The 17,478-nt window shown below is 43.7% G+C and overlaps 1 pseudogene; it reads right to left on the reverse strand.

The window, feature by feature from the left end:
- Window positions 1–3,773: 3,773 nt before the first annotated feature.
- LOC114030362 lies at window positions 3,774–16,181 on the reverse strand (annotated as a pseudogene).
- Window positions 16,182–17,478: the final 1,297 nt, after the last annotated feature.

Raw genomic sequence — 17,478 nt, forward strand, 5'->3', positions numbered from 1 at the left:
TTGCAGATGAGGAAAATGAGTTTCACTGATGTTAAAATGACTTGCTGGGGAAACTTGAACACTAATGCTTTGTTGGTGGAGTTGTGGACTGATCCAACCATTCTGGAGAAAAATTTGGAACTATGTCCAAAGGGTTATAAAACTGTGCATTCCTTTGATCCAGCAATACCACTACTAGGTCTGTATCCCAAAGAGATCAAGAAAAAGGAAAAAGGACCCATGTGAACAAAAATATTCATAGCTGCCCTTTTTGTGGTGGCAAAGAATTGGAAATTGAGGGGATGCCCATCTATTGGGGAATGGCTGGACAAGTTGTGGTATATGAATGTAATGGAATACTATTGTGCTATAAGAAATGATGAGGCTTTCAGAAAAACCTAGAAAGACTTACATGAACTGATGCTGAGTGAAGTGAGCAGAACCAGGAGAACATCATACACAATAACAACAATAGTGTTGGATGATCAACTATGATAGACTTAAGTCTTCTCAGCAATGCAGTGATCCAAGACAATTCCAAAAAACTCATGATGAAAAATGCTATCCACATCAAGAGAAAGAACAATGGAGTTTGGATGCATATCAGAGCATACTATTTTCACTTTTTTGTTTTTTCTTTCTCATGGTTTTCCCCTTTTGTTCTGATTCTTCTTTCACAACATGACTAATGTGGAAATATATTTAATATTGTATATGTACATATAACCTATATCAAAGTGCTTGCTACCTTGGAGAGGGGGGAGGGGAGGAAGGAAGGGAGAAAAATTTGGAAATCAAAATCTTATAAAAGTAAATGTTGAAAACTATTTTTACATATAATTAGAAAAAAATACTAGTAAGTGAAAAAAAAAAGACTTGCCCAAGGTCATGTTGATAGTAAGAATCAGGTACAGTATTTGAACCCAGGTTTTTTAATTCTAAAGCCAGCATTCTTTCCACTTACCACACAGTCTGAACGATAGAGGATAAGTTAGACAATAAGACAAAAGAGAGATGGTTCTCATATCTTGTCGAGAGCACCCAAATCCTGCTAGGTCAGCTGTCCCAAATACACTCCCTCCTCACGTCCACCTCTTAGGATCCTTAAGTTCTTTCAAGGCTCAGCTCAGAAGCCACCTTTTACAAGAAGCCTTGACTGGTCCTCCACGTTTTTAGAGCTCACTCTCTCCTCTTCAAATAATCCTGTGTATATTTGTCTGTTTACATGTTGTTCCCCACCCAGCACTCTCCCCTCCCCAAGAAAAATGTAAGCTCCTTGAGTCCGGGAATTAATTTTACTTTTGTCTCCATCACTTAGCACAATCCCTGGCATACAGTAGATGTTTAATAAAAGCCTGTTGGTTTCGGTCTGGTCAAGACTCTAGATGTTCATGCTCCATTAGCTCTGAGCTAGCGTCAACATCCTATTCACCTATCTTGAAGCCTAATTGATCCCAAGAGGCTGAAGCCCAGTGAAGGTGAAGAGAACAGACTAACACCTAACCTGTGGACCTCCTCACTCCTCATCATGATTGTTGAATCCTAAGAATATGATCATTTCCACACCAAGTCAGACACAGAGCCCACTCAGCCCAGTAGTCTGTGACTGATCAAGGCTTTAAGAATGTGTGAGAAAGGAGAACTGTCCTCAACTCTGAAAGATTAGGGTTGTGTTCCAAGCTGCCTAATTCCCCCTTAAATAGGGGGCAATTAAATATGAGACCAAGCTAGAAACATTAGGATGCATACTTCCAAAAATAAAGACTGAGAAAAGCTATGAGCAGTATAAAAAAAAAATCACACAAACAGTATGGACAATGTAAGCATAGACTCATTCACCAAATCCTAGAGTATTAGAATGGGGAGGGGGGGAGAGTGGTGGTGGTTCTTTCAACCCTGAGGGAGGTTACTTTAGGACAAATAGAAAGTCAGAAATACTATTCACACAATGAGGAAGAGATGTGATGAACTCATGACTTTAAGAAGGGGTACAGCAGGCTGAAAATATAAATGGATTTCAAAATAGTTTTTGACAGATTTGTGGATGGTACAATAAAGAGCAAGCCTTTAATTATTTTAGCTGCCCCTCTCAGGACCTTTTCCAGCAACTTGTGTCTGCCTTAAGGTAAATTGAGCAGAACGGCATATAGGGAGCCAGGTAGAGACACTTGCTCCCCATCACCCCATGATTCTATAGAGGGTGAGGTAATGTTTTCTGTTGTTTCTGCTGCCCACTTTCCTAACGATGCCAGTATCTTGTTGGCCTTTTGGGGCAGCAATTCATTGGACCCATATCTTCAGGGAACAGCCTAGAATGACTTCCTATTCCTGGGTCATCACAACCTTTCTGAATAGCCCTTGGAGGGGCAAAGTCCAGTTGGGAAAGTCAATAAACCTCATAATTAAAACACACACACACACACACACACACACACACAAACACATACGAGTGTTTTGCTGTTAAGTTCCCCCAACTCCCAGCCCCCAGCAGTAGTCACTGACAGCAGAAGTAAGGGGAGAGGGGTGCCCCAGAACCAGAAAGAGTTGGCTTCAGTAACGGGGGTCACAGAGGATCCATTCTTTCTCTATGATCTACTCTGGCCATTCTAACAAGGGGATGGAAAGAGAATCTTCTCTTTTCAAGTCCCTTCACTCTTGCAGAGGAAAAATAAAAGACATCCATCTGTACCAACCTGGTCACTCCTTCCCCTCAATGGGGCCTGCTCAGCTTTGGGTCTAAAGACGCTCCAAATTCCCTCCCTTAGGATGATAGTAAGAATCACAAAATCAGGAAACCACCCAATTTAACATTTGGAAGATACCTCAATAGCCATCTAGTCAAACATATACACAAAAGGAATCTCTAACAAACAAATCTCATCCACTGGGTGAAGGGAGGGAGACCAGTAAGTTCTCATTTGGTCCTTTAGCCAGTGGGTACCAGACATGGAATTCAGCCACCCAGAATTTTCTCCCACATGCACACACTTGGAGGGGGAAATTGAGAAAGTACTCACCAATTCACTACACATGGACTGAATCCCCGGGCACCTCAAGAACTCAAAGGCCGGGAAGGAAAAACAATCTTATCAGAACCAACGACAGCAAACCAATCTGTTTGCTAAAGCAAAAGGGAACCTGCATGTTTGGTTCTCCCACTCCTCATTCACTTCACTGGCAACCTCTGGGATCCCACAGAGCACCCTCAATGAACTGTGAGCAGACCCCGCAATCCAGGAGAAGAAGACAGCAAAAGCAGTTCGGTAACACCAAAAAAAGAAAGAGGAAAAAAAACAAGGCAGAGGGGCTGAGGAGGAAACAGGCGTTAAGTCCCTGAAGGATGACTTAGTCTGGGGGTCCAGCTCCCTGCCGCTATCAGAGAGCAAACATCTACCTGGAAAAAAATGCCTGAAGCAGCTAGGCTTTGGTGAGACTAGCAGGGAGCCATCTGAGCCCAGTGGGGCAGCCAGCTCCTGTCTGGAGGCTCCCGGCAGTTCCCCCCCAGCAGCGGCACAATGCAGCCCTCCCAAGATCAGCTCCGAACACCGCTCAGGAGTCTGGCTCCCAGTGTGAGACAAAAGCGTTTGCAAAGGCTAGAGGAGGAGGCGGCGGCAGCGGCGGCGGCAGCAGCAGCGAGCCCCAGACACACCAATCACCGGCCCCCAAAGCCCGTCCTCCTGCTGCCCTGCCTGGAGCCTCCTTACTGACTGGCCAGCTCCCTTTGGAGTTTTCTTCAAAGACGTTTGCAAATGATTTATCCTTAAAGGGAGACGCTATATCGTCCCTGAAATACTCTAACTTCGGCTAGATCGGAGGGTGATGGTGTAATGCTTACTCCTAGGGCAAGAGAGGACAACGGGTGTCAGTACTGTGTGAAATAGAGTTTGTATGGGTAAGAGAGGATGTTCAGAAGTGTGTAGGAGAGGCGGCACATATGTGTGTGAGTGTGTGTGTGTGTGTGTGTGTGTGTGTGCACGAGCGCGCATGTACGTGAGTGGGGCTCTGGGTCTGTCTATTGTCCATCTGATTGGGGGATGGGGTTGCTCTGGGAGTGATGGGGTCACTACTTCCTTCTCCTGCTGTTTCTGAGTCGCTCCTCTGCCCCCAGAGCCTGACAATGTCGACCTCATTCCTAGCTTGCTTCTCAGTCAGCAGACCCGCTTCCTCAGCTGTTTTCCCTCGTTTTAATAACTTTGGACAGGAACTATTCCATGAAGGCTGTGTCCCTAGAGCCTCCCTATGTTCGTCCAACTTCAGTTGGCTATCCTCATCCCTTTACGCTCCTCTTAGCAAGTGACCCAGGGGGTCCCTCTTCCCATCTGAGTGACATTTAGGGTGTGGGTGGGGGGTTCATGGAGAAGACTTGGGATTGAATACCCAATTCTGACACTCTTTATACCGTGCTTGGCAAGTTAACTCCCCTGAACCTCAGTTTTCTTTTCTGTAAAATGGGGGAATGATATATGCATTACCTGGTGAGACTGCTGTGAAGAAAATGCTTTGCAAACCTTAAAGGGCCATAATATACAAATGTGAGCTTTCATTATAATGGAGGGAACCATGTAGTGGTAAGAGCACTGACCTGGACTTGTGTTAAAGATCTTAAAATCAAATCTTGGCTCTGCCATTTCCCAACTGTGTGAGCCTGGACAAGTCATTCAGCCCCCTGTGTCTTAACTTGCTCAGTTCTAAAATGGGAATAACAATGCTTTTACTACCTACTTCACAGGACTGTTTCAAGGAAAGCTTAAAGAATTATAGAAATAAAAGTTTTATTTTTATCTTCTCTCAATCCCACACTCCCACTCCAGCCAGTAGTTCAGGGTGAAGATGAACCAAATCCTTTGTTTTCTCATTTCTCTTGTTCCTGTCCTGTGGTCATTCTTTTGTGTGTCTGCCCCGGGCAGAAAGAAAGAGACACTCCTATCAGGTGATGGGATTACCAGTCAGCAGTTCTGGGATGAGCTGGAGGTTTCTAACTAGAAGGAGGGTTTCCTACTCTTATCCAATTGTCATGAAATGGTTTGGCAAAAAAAAAAAAAAAAAAAACAGTATCTGGTGAGTCAGAGCCATAAGAGGCAATTTGTTCCATACACATAACTGAAAAATAGAGAAAACCCCGGACATATATCCCAAGGAAGTTAAAGACAGAGACAAGGAGTAAATAAATTCAGGATATTTATAGTGGCACTCTGTGATAGCAAAAGAGTAGAAACAAAGTGGGTGCCCATATACTAGGAAATGACTGAAACAGTTATGCTACCTAAAGGGATATTAATGTTCAATATGAAATGATGAATGTGAAAAATTCAGAGAAACGTGAGAAGATTTTTATGATTTTATTCAGAGCGAAATAAGCAGAACCAAGAGAAAAATACACGATGACTACAAAATAAGATTAGCTAAAAGAAAGCTAAAATCTGAGAATGGGAAGGCCAATGAAGGTATTGGAGGAATGCATAAAAGAAATTATGAGATAATAAAATATTCCGTCCTCCCTCATAGCAGAGGCAGGAATCTACGAGGACAGAATCTTGTATACATTGTCAGACAAAGGTTTCTGTGTCACGTTTTTTGTTTAATTGTTTTTCTTTGCTACAAAGGAGGGTTTAATAAGGAGGAGGGTGGGTGGGAAGTGACCGTAATATAGATAAAAATCATCAATAAACATATATATGTATATATAGACATATACATATATACATACATACATACTTACATATATTTAATAGGAGACCGGGCTAAAGTCATAGAACATCTGACCTGGAAAGAAACTTAGAGGTTATTTAATCCAACCTTTCCATTTTACAGATAAAGAAACTGGGCCCAGGGGAGGGAAATGACTTGTCTACAGTCACCCAAATAGCAAATTAGTAGAGTTGGGATTTGACCTCAGGTCTCTAACTCCAAATCTAGTTGTCTTCCCATATCATAATTCAATGGGGTTTGGCCATTTTTCAGTGATGGGGTTTGGTTACAGTGTATTAACAATAGTATTGCAACCTTAAGAGAAACAGACCTATACTTTCAGAGAGCTCTTACAGATGACCTAAGATTGGGAGAGGGGAAGGGGGTGGGGGGGCTCTCCCTTTCCCAACCTCCCTTGCCACCTTCTTCCATAAGTCACAGAGACCACCATTTTACTGAGGAGGGAGGAGAGGGGAGGAATCCGCCATGCTTCTTAGACTCTGAGCCCCAGACAAAGGGCCAGGCCTCACAAGTTTGGCTTGTGGCTTTGACGTTCTGCTCCTTCCTTGGAAGCAATTGCTAATCACTCAACCTTGGCCCTTGCTGCCTGTGAGATGAGCAGGGGAAACTTATTTCTCTTCCCCTTTTCCATTGCTTTGTCCGGTTTATGCCAATGGATTGGAAGAAGGAGGAAGGAACAAAGAGAGAGGGCAAGGTGCTTGGGGTGAAGGATTTAAGATAGGGATGAGTGCTTTGGTGACAGATTACAGGCCTACAGGATGCCCAGGGCCAGACGGTGATTGTCTTTAATACACCAGAGTAGATCTGAACCACTGAATTCCTAAGAGAGGGATAAACTAACCCTGGAGAAGGAAAAAGGATGTCTAGGCTGAGTCAGGTGGGCTGATTAACAAAGAGTGAAGGGAGGTCTGATCTGCAAAAGACAAAGCATTTTTTTTAAAAAGACCAGAAGTCCAGATGAGCTGATTCAATGTGCAGAGCCTGAAAGAACAGACAATTAGAAAGTCAGAGCAGAAAAGAGGAAAAAAAAAGAAAAAAAGAGAGACCAGAACTGGAAGTGGGAGATGGAACCCAGTATGTGCTGAAGGGGACAGAGGCATCTGCTCTAAGAAAGTATGCTGGATCTGGGTACCCAAATTGGGCAGCAGTTCCTATCCAGCAAAGCCCAAGGGGCCCCTGTCTGAGTTGATTAGGTAGGTGGCTGCTGTGACAGTAGCTTCAGCCAGAAACCTGGGACCAATATAAGAAAGGGACTTCCTTCTTCCTGCAAGACCAATAAGACGATTATTATATTACCTCACCTGTGCATAAACTCTATTCCCCTCTCCTCTCCCGTCCCCACCAATTCCTCTGACTGCAAAGATTAGTTGTGGATTTGAATTTACTATGCCTGTTGGAAGACAGTGGAGAAGGATGGGGAAAGGTCCTGCCTGAGAAGATAAAGGGGAGAAAGTCCATGAACCCAGGGCTTCCAGTCTTAGAAGATCAATTTTTTTTAAACACCCAGGGGACGGCATTGAAAAATAAAAAAGTAACTATAAATGGTGGGGGGGGGGGGGGAACTGATCAAAGGAGCTTGTGGTTTGAAATCTGCCCCAAGGACAATGTCTCTTTTATCACAGAGAAGCAGCTGTCACAGGCAGAACACTGAATTTGGAATCATGGGATGGAATCAGTTTGACTTGACAGTTTATTACCAGTGTGACCTTGAGCAAATCATTTTACTTTTTTGAGTTCAAATCCAACTTCAGACACTTACTAGCTGTGTGACCCTGAGCGAGTCACTTAACCGTAGTTTCCTCATCTGTAAAACGGGAGTAATAATAGCATCTACCTGACAGGGTTTGTTGTGAGGATCAAGGAGATAAAAATTGTAAAGCGCTTAGCACCGTGCCTGGCACATAGTAAATGCCATATAAATGTTAGCTATTGTTATTATTCAGGCAGGTAGGTGGAGCAGTTGGCACCTCCTGGAATCAAGAGGACCAGAGTTCAAATACAGCCTCAGATACTTCCTAGCTGTGTGAACTTGGGCAAGTCACTTATCCCTTTTTGCTTCATCTGTAAAATGAGCTGGAAAGGAAATGGCAAACCACTCCAGTATTTCTGCCAAGAAAACCCTGAATGGGGTCAGGAAGCCAGACACATTTAATTGACTAAACAGCAACATTATTATTATTCAGAATCAGAGGACTTGGATTCAAACCCCAGCCCTGCCTCTTAGTAACTATTGTTTCCTCTGGCAAATGAGTTCATCTCTCTGGGTTTCAGTTTCCCCATCTATAAAATGAAGGGGTTGGACTTAGATGACCTCTAAGGCCCCTTCTAGATCTTAATCCAAGGATCCCACCACTCACCACCCCCTTGGGCTCCTTGAATCGATGCCTCCTTCAAATGGAATCTTCTTCAGCACTTAATGGGAGCAACCCAACTTTAGATTAGAACGTCCCTTTAGATGGGGGAAAAGGGAGACAGGCACAGGGCCACCAGGATTCTCAAGTCCCAGTGTGCTATAGGGTACCAGCAAGGTCAGTCAGATGCTAGATGCACCTGCAGTTAGCACTGAAACTCCTGAAAGAAACATTGAACTTCCTTTGGGTCCCTCTGTCTGTCTGTCTGGCTCTCTCTCTCTCTTTCTCTCTCTGTCCCTATCTCTCTGTCTCTGTCTCTCTCTCTGTCTGTGCGTGTGTGTGTGTGTGTGTGTGTGTGTGTGTGTGTGTGTCTGTCTGTCTGTCTCTCTCTCTCTCTCACTCTTTCTCTCCAGATCCGGCCAAGTCATAAATCTTATCTGCTCAGGGGTAGTGGCTGCCCTGGAGCCAGCCCTGTGCTTCTCTCCACATTTCCCCCACCCCCCAACCTTACCCCAGAGCCAAGAAAGAGAGCAGAGTAAGCTGAGATTGAGGAGAGGGGTGAAGAGGTTCCTAATTCCAGGTCATCCTAAACCCATGACAAGGACACTGGATTTGTGACAGGGTGTTCAATTTGCACTAATTGCTTACTATGTATAAGGCTCTATTCAGAAGGAAGAAACCATTTGGGGTTTGCATTCTCTATTCTTTTACTTTCTTAAAAAATGTTTTATTGATGTTCTTGGTTTTTTTTACATTTACTTTCACTACCCAATACTTGCCCCTCAAGAATACCCTCCCTTACATCAAAGCACAATTACACAAAACAAATCAAGACATTGGACAACCAATGCCTCATTCTACATTTGCTGTCTACCACCACCTCTCTATTGAAAATTTTCTATTTTCCCCTCCTTAATTTTCAGAGAACACTAAAACTAGAAATGACCTTGGAGGTTATTAAGTACAACTTCCTCATTTTGTAGAGTAAATGCAGTCTCATAGGAGGGAAGAGACTTTCCTAGGTTGGCACAGTCAGCAAAGGGCGGTCAGGTCTAGAAACCAGGTCTCCTGGTTCCCAGTACTTTCTTCCCATCACATCCTGTGATCTCTTCTCCCAGACAATTTTCTGCCTCTTTGTTCCCCAACATTTGGATAATGACTTTACCCACCCTCTTGCGTCCCTCGAGATCCTTAAGCCCCACTGCCAATGGTTTCGCAAAGTTCCATTCCTGCCAACTAGAAGCAGGAGAAATTTATACACCGTTCTCAGAGATGACCACCAGTAAGAGTAGTCTAAGCCATGCCTTGGCAGCTAGGTGGAGCAGTGGATAAGGTACTGGGACTGTAGTCAGGAAGACCTGCTGAGTTCAAATTTGACCTCAGACACTAGCTGTGTGACCCTGGATAAGTCACTTAACCCTGTTTGTCCCAGTTTCCTTATCTGTAAAATGAGCTAGAGAAGGAAATGGTACTCCAGTATCTTGGCCAAGAAAACCCTAAAGGGGGTCACGAAGAATTGGACAGGACTAAATAACAACAACAAGCCATGCCTTGGCTTATCAGAAAATATGGATCTTGAAGGAATTGTTTGAGCAGTGCAGAGCTGAGGTGAAGCTAGAATGGCTATTCAGCAGTCCCACTAAGTGCCTCATATTTTAATGTCTTAAGTATCAACCTCCTAGGAGAGTATAATAGGAGTTATGAGTTACTGTTTCTTGTTTTAAGTCATTGTCAATGCACATTTATGAGTCTTATGTTTGAAGGATTTTTGCATGGAAGACATAAATAGCTGTTCTATACCTAATCTTTATTCCACACTGAGGATTTTTCTGCTTCATTTTGGGGAGAGCCTTGCTATCAGCCAAACCTAAGCTTTAAGTGATTTTCCCTGGGGCTCTGTCCTGGGTAGGGATGTGAAGTGAAAGAGAGAGTGTGAAGGAACTTGACCTCTCTTTTTAGAAGCTCCACTCCCCCAGGACCAAAACTATCTCTCAGGTGAGCCTAGAACTTGGGCCCCTTAGTGGAAGAGGGTGCCCAGATCTACTCTAGATTAGTAGTGCTGTTTATCAGAGAAAAGATCCTCCCCTCTCCTCCCCTCCCTTCTCCTCTCTTCTTCCCTCCTCCCCTCCCCTTCCTTTTCCTCTCCTCCCTTTCCCTTCCCTCCCTCCTTCTCTCCTCTCCTCTCTTCTCCTCTCCTTGCCTTTCCTCCCCTCCCCTCCCTTCTCTTCTTTTCTCTCCTCTCCTCACTCTCCATTTTCCTTTTCCTCTCAGAATGTCAGAGCTGGAAGGGACCTTGGAGATCATCTAATCCAACCCTCTCACTTTAAAAAAAAAAAGGTCTATTTTCCTTATTGCTAGCCCTGAGAGGGGAAGTGACTTTCTCACAGTTACATTAACTAGTTCTCCATCTTCTGGCCTCTCTTTCCTCTCAGTCTGGAATGAAAGGAGTGAAAAATGATCAGGGAAATATTTTTAGGTTTGGTGGAAGGTTTGAAAGAGAAGGCAAATCCCACCTTCTGCAGGTTTCCCCAGGATCTCTAGCTGCCAGTGCCTGTCCTTCCAAGACTGTCTTCTCTCTATTCTGTATTTACATGTAGTCTCTCCTATTAGCACATGAGTCTCTTGAGGGTAAGCAACGCTTTTCCTTTCTTTGACACGCCAACAGTTAGCACAGTTCCTGGGACATAGTAAGAGCTTAACAAATGCTTTTTGATAAATTGAACTTCCTGGATTGTTAACATCTATGATTAGATGATTCTTCACATCAGGCACTACTGCGGCAGGACACAAACTAGCTGCTGGCTGCTCTCTCCTTCTCCCTTTCCTTCTTCTTCTCCTTCTCTCTCTTCTCCCTCCCTCTCCTTTCCCTCTCCCCCTTTCCCTCTCTCTTCATCTTCTATCTCTCTGCTTTCCTTCCTCTCCCTCTCCTCCATTTCTCTCTCTCTTCTCTCTCTCTCCTCTTCCTCTCCTCTATTTTTTTTCTCCCTCTCCCTCCCTCCCCATCTCCCAGCCTCTCACAATAGCAAAGGAGTTCTTTCCCAGAATAATGCTTAAGCCTTATTTCATTTGGAAACGAAAGCTCAAGATCATAGGTCACATGGTGCAGATAACAAAGACTCTAGCTGTCTTAGAGTTAGAAGACCAGGCTTTGAACATCCTAACCCACCTCCAGGCCTCTTTATATGATCTCTTCCTCTAGTCCACATCAATGGGAGCCTCCCCCCCCTTAATTATCGAGGAGAGAGATTATCCACCCTCTTTGAATGATCCATCCCACAGGCTCCTATGTCTAGCTGCAGAGTAGGTCTTCCTTCTGTTCATCCTCAGCCTTCTTGTTGTGATATGAAATTGCTGTATTCTTCTTGCTTTTGGGGGAGATGGACAGGTCAGCCTTAGTTCTCTCTCAGCTTGCCTTTCACCAAGTTGAATAATCCACGCTCCTTTACCTTTCCCTCTGTCTGTAGCTTAGTCCTTACCTCTCCCAACAGCTTCTTTGGGTTAAGCAACCTGGCGTTGGGAAGAAAGCACTGTATTGGGAGCTTGATGTGGCTTTTAGTTTCTGTCACTAATTGCTGAGGCAAATGTCACTCCATCTATCTTGGCCTAAATTTCCTCACCTGTAAAATGATGACAATTAGACTAGATAATGTCTAAGGTCCCCTTGAGCTCAAAAATTATTATTCAGTGACTTGTTCAAGGTCATACTATGAATTCATGTCTCTAGATTCCACTATTCTGAATCCTAGTCAGTTTTCTTTCCACAAACGTCAGAGACTCAAGGACCTTTCTGGTTGGAATTTACCGCTTAGTAACCTTGAATGGTCACTTCACGTAAAACTAGTATTGCACAGTTATTAATTGCTTCAAGCTGTTTTTACAAATGAACTTTGATTTCTGGGTACCGGTAAATCCCTTGACATCCACAGCTCTAGCTTGCTCCTTGTGGGCCTCCTATCTCGTCTGGAATAATATTTTGTGGGCCTTTTCACATGTTGTTACCTTTATTTTTTTAATAATTTTGAATAGGGTTCTATTTAATGTGGTTGTAAAAAAGATTGGTTATAATAGCATGTGTAGAATTGGTCCTAAAGTTTCATTTGGTTCAAGAACTTCAGATTGTTAGGCCTAAGCCGCTAGGTGGCGCAAAGGAGAGAGCATTGAATTTAAGAGGCAGGAAAACCTGAGTTCAAGTATGGACTCAAATGCGTGTGTGACCCTGGGTAAATCATTTCACTTTTCTGTGTGTCAGTTTTCTCATCTGAAAATGAGAATTATAATAGCACCTACCTCCTAGGGCTGTTTTGAAGATAAAATGAAATATCTGTAAAGTACTTCGCAAACTTTAAAGTGCTGCATAAATGCTAACTATTGTTAACTAATTAGTTATAGTATAGTGTGTATTATGAGCAAATTTCCCATAGAAAAGTCTGTGAAACCACGAACAATTTCTGTTCTACTTTTTGGATGATCCATGTCTCGTGAAACTTTGTATTTTCTTTCTTTATCTTTGGGCAAAATGAAATTGGAAAAAAAAAAAAGCATGTGCTATATCATAATGCATTCATTTATTCTCTGTTCCCAGAGTGTCTGAATTACTTTTATTTTTTTTCTTTCTAACACCCACTGAATTTAGTGGGTTGATAACCGGACAAGTCACACACGTCCAAAATCCAACTCACATGATTCTAAATCAGGAGGCTAGAGTCTGGGGAGCAGGGAGGGTAGGACCTGATTAATGCAAATAATGAGTCCCCCTGAAGTGGTCCCGTATATTTGAATTCACAGTTTCTAAGTTATAATTGGTTCAAGCCTAATGGAAATGTGCTGTGCAAATTCAAATAATACAGCCCCTTCAGGGGACTTGTTATCCACACTAATCTAGAGCTTGCTCTCCTGACTTTTCAGGGAGGTACAGAGGCTCGGTGCTCTAGTAGCCTGCCCCATCCAGGAAGGAGTTGAGTGAGCACTGCTTTTCATGAAACCATGGCAGGGCCTCACTTTGTTCGCAAAACTCAGAGATCAAAGCTGGGCTGAGATGGACAAGATGGCAGTTGAGGGACGTCAGAGACCTTGAAGCCTAAGGAGTCCAGGGGGCTACTTTGTTCATCCCCTTCGTGACAGTGTTGGTCCAAACCTAGTCTAGGGGCTTATGTAGGGGAATGCACAGAGATGCAGGATGGAGGAGACAGAGGAAGGAAGGAAAGAAGTATTAATTACATACCTACTGTGTTCCAGGTTCTATGATACACACTTTACAAATATTATCTCATTTGGTCCTCCCAACAACTATAGTAGGTAGGTGATATTATTATGTCACTTTACAGTTGAGGAAACTGAGGCAGGCAGCAGTTAAGTGACTTGCCCAGGGTCATAGCTAGTAAGTGTCTGCAGCTGGATATGAACTCTGATCTTCCTAACTCGGGGCACAGTGGTCTAATCCCTGTGACACCTTGATGCTTCTAGGGAGGAGTAGTGACCTGGATCTTCCTCTAGGGAGTGTCCAGATTTGGGAAGAGGCTGTGGTTAGGTGGCATGTTTTAAAGATGCCTCTAGGACCAATGTAAGCACCCATTCCATGACATCAAAATTCATGGAGGTGGGAGGCTGGGCCCATTTCTTTTGTTGTTGTTTGGAAGTACTTCAGCCTCCAAACTAAGAGGAAAGAGAACTTATTCCAGGAATGGAGAACAGGTAATACAAAGGTACAAAAAACAGGACTTAGAATGTTGTGTTTGAGGAACAGCAAATGGGCCGGGGCTACTGCATGATAGAGTGCATGGTTGGGAGTCCAGTGTCAGAAGACTGGAAAGGTAGGAAGGGGCCAGGTTATAAAGGGTTTTAAATGCCAAAGAGAAGACTTTATATTTGATCCCAGAGGTCACAGGGAGCCAGTGGCATTTACTATCAAGAGGTGATGAGGGCCTGCACTAGAATAGAGGAAAAGGGGATGTGTAGGAGAGATGTTGCTGAGGAGAACCCATAAAATTTGACGATTGATTGGACATGTGGAGTGAGTGTTAGTGAGGAGTCAAGGACGACATCTGGGTTTAGAGCCTAAGTAAATGGAAGGATGGTTGTACCCTTAATTCTTTCCAAAGTGGCTGTGTTTCTTGATGGGGAAAAGGAAGAGGGAAAGAAATTGTGAATTCCTAGAGTATGGACTGGTTAGGAGGGAAGGATGCTCTTCCCAGCACCCAAACACTGAGAGTCAGAGTCACGTGCCCTTCTGTTTGTTTGTTTGTTTGTTTTTAGTCACATGCCCTTCTGATCTTTGAGCTCTAGCTCCCTCCAGAAACCACAACTGGGGAGATGAATGATCTGTCCCACACCCCACCCACCCCATGCCCTACAACCCTAGCTCTCCAACTTTTCTGTTCTCAACCACAGCAAAAAAGGACAGCCCTAGCCACAGCATCTCAGAATCGCTGTTAATATTAACAGCATCTTCAATCAACCAAAAGGTTGAAAGTGTTCAATATTTTATTTAAACTGGCATGTAAAAACTTTAATAATGCCCTGTCCTTTTCAAAGTCAGAGTAACTTTAAAATGATAGCCTGGTCTTAGAAGGGCTGGGGGCAGAACATTCTCCCAAAGAAAGGCAGATGAGGCCGAAGAGAGAAAGCTTTATCTTCTGTCTGCCCTTTTTTTATGATTTCCGCAATGTTATTTCCTATTATCTTTCTCATCCTTCTCTCACCGCTTACTTGATCCCCTTTAGTTTCCAAGAGTTCATGAGAGCTTATATGGGTCTTCGAATCTCCAAATGTACAATTCAATTCAACATCTTATTAAGTGCCTACTGTATGCCAGCACTGGACACTGGAGATACAATGACAAAAATGAAACAGTCCGTGCCCTCAAGGAGTTACCACTCTGCCTACTCTACTGGGCTAGGGGAGGAAAGTGGTATAATCAACATGCCTATGAGTAAATGCAAAATAGATCCAACATAGAAGAAAGCAGCATGGTACAGTGGAAGCAGAGTTGGATTTATAGGCAAATGACTGGGTTCTAATCCCAGCTCCGCCACCGATATCCCTAAAATCAGGGATCCTTTCATTCCTCCCACACACTTGAACTGCAGTGAGACAGCATTCGCACTAGCCTGAGACGTGGCTTTTCCCTTCAGGCAGCCAGATTCATTGTACCCCACTTGTAGTCTTCAGCATGGGGGTCTGGAGCTCAATTTTCCAGGCCATCAATAAAAGCTTGAGATTGAACCTGATGAGGACTTTGTCCTCTCATTTTGTCCATCCTACCTTCCTCACCAGGAAGATCACCTGGAATGGAAAGATGATGTAGGTGGTGGCCCAGTATATCATAAGGTCAAACCCTCAGTAAGATGAAATGAAAGCGATGAGCTTTGTTCAGAGTCAAGCCTGTTGAGCTGTCCACACTGGTGGAAGGTATAGCCATCTTTGGCAGTGGATTGCTTTCCATCCTTACCCAACTCTTGCCCAGGGGCCATGCCCCTGCTCTGCTTCTCAATGACCATCTTGTTGTTCATCCCAAACTCGTACTTAGACTTGCTACTCAAATAGCTCTTCATGACAAAGCAGCCAGAGGAATGGGTGTGTAGCATTTGCCCTAGAGGAGACATGAGCATATCTAGAAAGAGATCAGTTCAATGATATTTGTTGCCCCCATGCCACAGGTCAATTTGCCCCAACACCTGGCTGGTGATCTGGAGACCGTTCTTCCTTTGTCCACGGCTGACTCTCAATGCTCTGCTAAGTGGTACTTAGAGCTCCTGTCTCCGGGTTTTGTGGGTAGCCCAAGTCCAGGATCTCATTCAGCAGATTGTAGATGAGCACAAACTTGTTCTTGATGTTTTCCTTACTGTAGTTGCCAAAGTAGGCAGCCACAATGTCACAGATCTTATTAAGGAACTCTGAGACCATGGGGGCATTGACATTTTACTTGGTGGCAGCTGCCAGCCAGATGTTGGACCACTTGATGAGGAAGAAGCTGAATGTGGGATAATGTGAATAATGACAAGGAATGATGGGGTAGAGCACCTGCTGTTTCCAATGGATCATGTGGATTTGGAAGGCATCCACAGTATTCTGATATTCTCTCTGTAGCCCTGGGAGATAAGTACTCTTCCCCTTATGGTTGTAGATGAATAACCTTCCAATCATGATGGTAATTCAGTCTCCTTTGCCCATGACTCTAAGAATAGACCTGATGCCATGATTCATATGACATGAATTTAAGACTGTTTCCCAGTGTTGTAGAGTAGAAAGAGTATTCACTCTGGAGTCAGAGGATCTACATCCAAATCCGATCTCTGATTCCACCTGTGTGATCTTGGGCAAGACACTCTATTTTATCACCTATAAAATGAAGGTGTGACTAGATGACTTCCAAGGTACCTCCCAAGTCTAATTCTATGATTGTTGTTGTTTAGTCGAGTCTGACTCTCCATGACCCTACTTGAGGTTTTCTTGGTAAAAATGCTGGAGGGGTTTGCCATTTTCTTCTCCAGCTCGTTTTACAGATGAGGAAACAGAGGCAAATAGGGTTAAGTGACTTGTCCAGGATCACACAACTAGTGTCTGAGGCCAGATTTGAACTCAGGAAGATAAATCTTCCGAACTCCAAACAGCATTCTATCCACCGCACCACTTAGCTGCCCCTATCTCTGTGATGCTAAGTTGCAAAGAGGTAAATTTAGGCTCTAGGTCAGGCTTGCTATCCTAGTGCTATCCATAGTGCATGGCTCTCTCAGGAGATCTTCCCTCATTAAAAGTCTTCATTGAAGACAGAGGCTAGGTGACCACTCAACAGGTATGATGGAGAAGATTCCTCTTTGGGTATGGGTTGGACTACTCAATAATAATAACTCATATTTCTATAGCAGGGACAGTTAGGTGGTGCAGTAGACAGAGCACTGGGCTGGGAACCAAAAAGACTAACCTTCCTGAGTTCAAATCTGGACTCAGACACTTACTAGCTATATGACACTGGGTAAGTCACTTAACCCTTTTTGCCCCTGTTTCCTCATCTGTAAAATGAGCTGGAGAAGGAAATGGCAAACCACTCCAGTATTTTTGCCAAGAAAACCCCAAGCGATGGTTACAAAGAGTCAGACATGACTGAAAATGACTAAATAGCAATAATATTTATATAGCAATTTAAGTTTTGTGAAGCACATTAAGTGCGTTATATTGTTTGATCCTCACAATCACTCTATGAAGTAACTACTATTATTATCTCAGTTTTGTAGATGAGGAAGCTGAGGCTGAGAGAGGCCAAGTGACTTGCCCAGGCTCACAAACCTGGTAAGTATCTGTGGGAGGATTTGAACTCAGGTCATCCTGACTTTAAGCCCAACATGTTTTATCCACTAGACCACATTGATTCTCAAGGTCACACAGGAACATAGGGCAGCAGGGGTGAAATTTGAATGCACGTCTTTTGATTTCACATTCAGCT

The sequence above is a fragment of the Vombatus ursinus genome, unplaced genomic scaffold (genome assembly GCF_900497805.2).
Source record: "Vombatus ursinus unplaced genomic scaffold, bare-nosed wombat genome assembly UNPS02014959.1, whole genome shotgun sequence".
In the NCBI taxonomy this organism is placed as follows: Eukaryota; Metazoa; Chordata; class Mammalia; order Diprotodontia; family Vombatidae; genus Vombatus; species Vombatus ursinus.